Source organism: Mus musculus, chromosome 16 (genome assembly GCF_000001635.26).
Source record: "Mus musculus strain C57BL/6J chromosome 16, GRCm38.p6 C57BL/6J".
Classification (NCBI taxonomy): Eukaryota; Metazoa; Chordata; class Mammalia; order Rodentia; family Muridae; genus Mus; species Mus musculus.
Window position 1 is genome coordinate 65899461 of NC_000082.6, and position 7628 is coordinate 65907088.

Below are 7628 nucleotides of genomic sequence, written 5' to 3' on the forward strand. Positions count from 1 at the left end.
GCCTCGGGTATTGAGACTCACTCTCAAAATAAATGAATAAATATCTCTCAGAATCATTGTCATCAGTACTGACTTTAATTTTTTTTCTGATAGATACAGACCCATTTTAATGAGAAGCATGCTGTGATAAACCATCAAGTAATGAAGTCAAAGTAGCAATTTGATGGTTTAATGACTTGTAACCTTGGCAACATTCTTAAGTTTAAGTTTTCTCAGATTTCTTTTTCCTTTTCTTTTTTGAAAGGTTCCTTTATAACTTGAAGCATAGTGTTGAGTTTGAGTTTCTTCCACGTTTCTTTGTGTTCTGGTTCAATTTTATCATCCATTTCATTAGATTAAGCAGCTCCCCAGGAGGAACTGAATCAAACACACCTCTGGGTGTTTGTTCTAGACAAAATTATCTAAGCAACCTTACATTGGTGATAAAAAAATGTCTATTAATGTAACCATATTTTCTGTGCTCTGCCTGTGAGGGGGCGAAGAGCTCCACTCCCCTCCTGCTTGCATGATGCTCTGCCTCATCTTGTGTAGACAGTGATGGGAAGGTAAGAGAGGGAGCCTATACCTAGAACCTGGCACAAGGTTGCAGAGCTTCAGATGCTGAAGGAAAGTCCAATGTTACCTAGCTTTCCCTGGACGAGAAGGACAGTGTGACAAAACATGGTATTGGATGTTCTTTGAGGTCATTCCTCTTCTGACATTTTTGTGATCCTAGGATTTTTCTCAAAGCCTTTAGAAATAATATATACAGATGAAACATGTAAAAATGCCTAAAATTGTTATGAGAGACGCTAACGATTCATATTTATTCACTGTGCATTCCTTGTCTGATAAAATGATTATGTTTCACATCAATTAGCCACAGCATGCCTATTCATCCTCTCACCTACTTACAATTTCATTCAAGTTCATTTCCCTGAGATAAGTGGTTCTGTCTTAAATGGAATCAGTTAGATGGGAGTCACCTTGCATATGGAATTTGACAGTTCACAGAGCTGAAGTTCTGCTTCTTTCTCGAATAAAAGTTTTATTCCAGATCTTAGATCTTGAGGGAGATGCTCGGGGGAAGATCGTAGGATGTACCAATGAAGAGATATCCCCTACAGAGCTTTATCAAGCTTCAGTATTCCTGAAATGAAAGGACACATTATGTTTCTGAATTCAGCCATAGCAGGGATGGAGATACTGTGGCCGAGCAAGATGTCTCCTTGCAGTCATATTATTTTACATACATGGAAAGGAAAGGCAATTATGGAAATGATATCCTCTATCCCACCTGAGATAATGACAACTTTGAAAAGTCGCTGACAACTAATCAAAGCTAAACCAAGAGCAAAGGCATCAATACTGGGGAAGGTATATGAACACTACTTATGTAATCCCTCAACTAAAACGTTTAGGAGGATAAAAGTGTACTGATTGTCATGTGAAGGAATAAGAGAAAGGGCTACAAAAATTGTCACGTACTATATGACTGTTCTGAAAAAGAGGAAGCCGATGGGAAGAAAGTTACTTCTCTTTGAATAGCTGAGTATCTATGGATCTGCAGTATAACCATGTGACTCACCCAAGCATGTAATAAACTTATTTGTATATGTTTTTGTTATCAAAAGTTCCTAAAACATTTTTTTCAATAATTTATTATGTAAAAATTTTAGTTTGACTTTCTGGAGTTGGTGGCAGAACTTTATACCATTTTTTTTTCCTTTTCATTGGTAACTATGCAAGCAAGTGTCTAAGTGATGGTGTAACATCAGAGTGGAGCACTTCTCATAGACACCTGAAAGGAAGTGGAGATAACCTATCTACTGGTTACTCAACGGGCCTTCAAAAAGTTTTAAACCCCTACTTGATTTTACATTGGGTTTTCACTAATCTGCGGTTGGAAGACAAGAACCTCAGCTTCACCAGGGGTTTGGTGATTGACTTTAATTCTGGTTATTTTTTAAGATTTGTCTGTTTATTTACTTTGAAGAAAGGATCACACTATTATTTTCATTGGAAGAACACTTGTACAGAATGCTTTAAACACTCTCTTCTATTCCCATAATTAAAAAAAAAAAAAAAAAAAAAAGGTATGACACCACCAAAACCAGGTCAAATCTTAAATATGATGTGGCATTTACTTTATTTAAATTCGAAGTCAATGGGCAGCTGTATTATATTTTAGGTAGACTTTATCCACAATATGTATATTTTTAAGATTTTTGTTTTACTTTGAATTCAGAATATTAGCCTATAATAATAAAGCATTTTTTGGGGAGGTGGGGGGGTTCGAGACAGGGTTTCTCAGTATAGCCCTGGCTGTCCTGGAACTCACTTTGTAGACCAGGCTGGCCTTGAACTCAGAAATCCACCTGCCTAATAATGAAGCATCTTAATAGTAATAACACCACACCCCTATGCTGCCATTTATAGAGTGTGCAAGCTTCATGTAATATGCCCGTGACCTAGTGTGACAAAAGTCAAGAATCACCATTGAGGTGAGATGTTACAGGAGGGTACAGAGGCTCTTCACAAACTGCAATCTGGTCTGGAGACTCTCACACAGAGAAAATGCATTTTGTACAGAAGAATGCCTTTCCACCCCTCAGGAGATATTCATTCCATGTAAAGCTTTATTAATTCTTCAAAGGAGGGGTTATTAGTTACTTGTCTGCTGATAGGATAAAATGCCATGGCCAAGGCCACTAATAGAATGAGGGTCTATTTGAGGCTTATAGATGAAGAGGGATATGAGTTTATTACCATCATATACTGGGAAGCATGGCAGCAAGCACCAGCCATGGCAGTGGGAATGGCTGCTGAGCGCTCACTTCTGGAACCACTAACAGGAAGCAAGGAGAATGAACTTGAAGTGGCCAAGGACTTTTGAGACCTCAACAGCTGCCCCCAGGGATACAATTCGTCCAGCAAGAAACAGAACAAAAGCAGTATTGCAGCATGTCTATTGGAAAAGACAGTTAGAGTTACAAATATTAGGATCTGTAATCAGAGCCACCAAGAAAGATGTCAGCTCGTTCAACAGCCTCCAAAGTTACTGTTTTCTCCATATAGTTTAGCATTTAGAACTATGATACAAGCCAAAAGTTTCCTCTCTGTCTGCCATTGCAAAACATGTTAATGAACCAGTAATTCAGAAAGCAGAGTTTGGAAGGAGGGTTAATGAAAAGCTGGTTTACAGAAAAGGTGACCCCAGGCACCAAAAATGGCAAGGGGAGAGTGACATGGGACAGAGAAAGAACAACTGGAATTCAGTACTGGGGTGAGCCTGGCTCTCCCTGAAGGTCTTGAGGGGGGCATGAAGATTTGTGATTTCTGTTATCAGTCCTTCCCTGTGATTTAATTCACTTTCTTTGTTGCTTTGAGGGTTTCCTCTGAGTTTCAGCAACTAAGGAGAAGAAATGCGTGGTTGGCAGTTCATGTAGAATGGAGAATGTGATGTACTCTGTGTAGAACATGGTGGGATTTGAGCCAAGGGAATGTGGGAATAGGGGGAAATGTCCCGGTACCTCCTCATTCTAACTTACAGTCATCTGTTTTATAAAGGAGACAATTTAAGAGCTGAAGAAATTTCCTCATGGTCAAAATAATGAATAAGCATAACTAAGCAGGAATGAGGACATTTTAGCTTCATCCTCCATCTACTGAATCATAGTCTGCTGTGTAATAAGATTTCTAGGTGCTATGCAGACAGATTTGGGTTCTCCATATGCGGGATTAAAATGGTTTCCTTAAAATATTGTTAAGTAACCAGATCATCTCATGCATGTTACCTAGAGACCCAGAGGGTGGGCTGTTCTTCCCAGCCAAATCCAAATAGACTTTTGTAAGTGTTTCATTTTTCAAAGCTCAGTTAAGGATATTTCGCAGAGAATGATATTTGGAAATATTTTCAAGTCACACCTGTGAAATGGGTGGTGTGCTATAGTCATTGGTAAACAGTGAGGTAATCTGAGGTGAAGGAATAATAGCATTATTATTATTACTGTTGAAACACAATGCAGCAACTTGATTTAATCTCATGACTAACTTGGGGATTTCTCTGCTTTATATTTCAGTCTTTGCAAATGGCTAAAATGAGGATACTGGAGGGCCTGGGAAGTCTACCCCTCAAAACTCACTTTGAATCCTGGCTCATTTGTGTCATTGAGGTGTCTGTTAGTTTGATGTTTGTCTGCTGCTCAAAGTTGTCCTCAACTCCCAGTGGCTTCTGAAGGGCTTTGTGTGCAGGGCAATCACAGAGCCAGTGAGGCCATGACAAATCTACCTGGAGTTACTCTGACTTTCACTTTTGCCAGGTATGTGATTCATCTGCTATCTCTTGGTGTGTGTGTGTGTGTGTGTGTGTGTGTGTGTGTGTGTGTGTGTGTGTGTGTGTCTACTAGGTTAAAGCTCTCAAAGCCTTTGGTAAGTTAGATTTACTCCCATCTAGATAATATATACTCTCTTTTACTATGTATTAGCTGCATCTGTAAAAATTATATGAAACACATTAACAATTTTCAAGGATAAGCATATGGATGTATTTAAGAGGCCATCCTTCCTTTAGATACTTCAAGAAGTAGTGGTTGTAGAATGGAAAAAGGTGTGGCTATGTTTTAAGTACCATGAATATAAGGAATTCATTTTTTTCTTCAGCAAATGTTTATTGAGTTAATATTGCTTTAGAGAATTCTAACTAGCACTTAAGCTTTTGATCAGTAGGTGATTACTAAAGGTAATAAACTTGAAAAGCAGCTACTTTCCACGGGGCATAGAAGTGAGAGACTTCTGCATAGAAGCAGCATACTATTTTTGGGCTCCACCCAGCCACTGTTTTAATTTTCTCTCAACCCAGATAGGAGAGTATATTAAAGGGAGGAGAGAAATGGATGGCTTCTCTTTCATATCTCTGCAGCTTAGTGTGGCTTCTCTTTCATATCTCTGCAGCTTAGTGGCTGGAATAGAACACCTTTTCAGCTTCCAATGTTGTATACATATGTGACAGAAGAGGTGGGCATGGCACAAGGTGACTGGGAGAACCTAAGGGGCAGCATGTTGGCTAATGTCACACTCTGCTGAGATAAAAAGGCAGTGGCTTCAAGTGCTTAAGAGGAAATGTTTGAGAAAAGGGACCAGGTGAGTCAGCTGCAAAAAGCAAAAGGGAAAGCATTGGACAGTCATGTGTTTTCATTCCATTTGAAGGCTGTGAGAAGAGAAGCTGCCTTCCCAGCACAACCTCCATCTTACCCTATCATCTAGTCAGTTTTAAACAAACAAACAAACAGACTTCCAAGTATCTTAACAATCCTCACCAATGTATAGGAACAAAAGGTCATTCTCAGAAAATATTATTCTGACTAATATATAAAGAGAAGTCAGAATTAAGCAAGGCCAAAAAGTATTTAAAAAATATAATTCAAGTTCAGAATTCATTTGGATCAATGTGAGGGTACAAGTTGTGGTTAAATTAATCCTACCACTAAGGGAGGATTGACATTTTTCTTACACACATTCAGATGTTGTCTCTTCTACTACGTAAAATAGAAACATCATGAAGAAATAATGAAACAGACACAGAGCATGACACATGTGGCGGGCATTTGTTCAAAGTTTAGGAGGAGAGGCTACTTTTAAAAAGAGAGCAAGAATCTCAGTACAGACCCTTGAAATGTTCCTCATTCAGATCCTCACCTGAAGCAGGGTTTAGTATTTGAGTTCTCCTGAAGATAGCATTCACTTTTAGAAAGATTTATTGCCCAGAAACCAGAAATGCTGAAGGTCATACTACAATCTGAAACTGTCTCGAATGCTTTTGGTTTGGCTTCACCAAAAATGCATTGTGCCAAACACTTTTTCTCCTTAATTTTTAAACCCTTGTGTATTTTTAAAGAAAATTCATTCCACATGTTTCTTATGCATTTACACTTAACTCATCACATTCCTCTTGTGTAAGAGCAACTTGGTGACTAAAGAGGCTTTGGAAATTATTTATTTTCTTTGAAGCATTTTAGTATAAAAATAATGGCATGCTTTTGGTGCAATCCATTTTAAATACCCAGGTGTTTTGATTTTCTGTTATGAAAAGAACAGAATCTAAAATATATTTTCCTTTAGTCCCACATCCATTAATCCGTTAGCAAAATAATAATAATAACAATAATAATAATAATACATCATTACCAAGGACCTCAACAGCTTGAATTATTGTTTACTATTTTGTAAGTGTTGTAAATTCAATGATTACATTACTGATAGCATAAGAATGTGTACATTTCATAGCATATTTCTTAACAATGGCACTGGACTAACTTGTTGTGAGACTAGAGTAGAGGTCGACACAGAGGATTTGCAATGCACTGCTCTTTTTATTTTCCAGAGGTATTGTCAGGCTCAGAGAGAATTTCAAAACAGCTTGCTGCTTTCCGCAAGCTTTCGAATGTTCTAAGTTTTGTGTTTACATCCTTTTCTCTCATGACTTTGTAGTGTTCATTTCTCTGACCTATTTTACCTTCCTTGATTCAAATCTTTGACAGCTCCCCTCTATAATCTCAATTTCAATGGAGGCTTTTCTAGAACATGTATTTATTAAGTAAAACAGTTACGTTCAAACCATATGTATGTTTACTATACTACTTCAGCTTCTTAATTATGTTAATGATGCGTAGTTAAATGTCTGTAGTTATTCTTTTTTTTTTTTTTTTTTTTTTTTTTTGAGACAGGGATTCTCTGTATCGCCCTGGCTGTCCTTGACCTCAAACTCACTTTGTAGACCAGGTTGGCCTTGAACTCAGAAATCTGCTTGCCTCTACCTCCCTCAGAAATCCTCCTGCCTCTGCCTCCCGAGTGCTGGGATTAAAGGCGTGCACTACCACGCCCGGCTGTCTGTAGTTATTCTTAAATAACCATAAAAGGGTGTGCTGTGGAACATGAGTGTACCAAGCATCCTGCAGAGAAGAACTTAAGAGACTGTTTCTTATTATAGTCTCATGTGCAATCCCTACAATGTATGATCTCAGAAGTTGTGGCTTATTGGGTGCTAAAATTTACTGAGTTAGTTATATAACTTTTCCTACCTTGTTCCTTAATGAAAATACAGTAAAACTCCAGATACAACTCCAGATAAAATAGATTATAATTCTGTCCCTTTAAAAGTACTTTATGTTATAAATTATAATTAGGCTAATCTTAACTCTTAAAATATTTTATGCCATGTCTTAAAAACACACTCCACATCAGAACACAAGGGATGAATTGAGTGGGAACTGCCAATTGTCAATATTGTTTATTTATAAAAGAGACATACTACCACTAATTAATAGGACAGTTCTCTTTGTTCTAGAGGTTGACAATAAAGAGCGAAAAGACAAACAATACTTTCGGTTAACTTTGTTTTGAAATCCACAGATGGACACATTGCAACACTGTGAAGACCAAGAAGAGAGACAAGTGGAGTAGATGGAAGGAATGGCCAGATGCCGCCTGGTTCCTCATATCACAGCTGCAGTGACCTCTGTGAACCCTGTTGGTTGAATCTGACAATACACTTTGCCACACAGTTGTTTTTTTATTAGGAAAACTTCAAGAGCATTGTGATGTCAAGCTCTCCACTTTCAATGGCTTTTCATTTTCATAAGATGGACTCT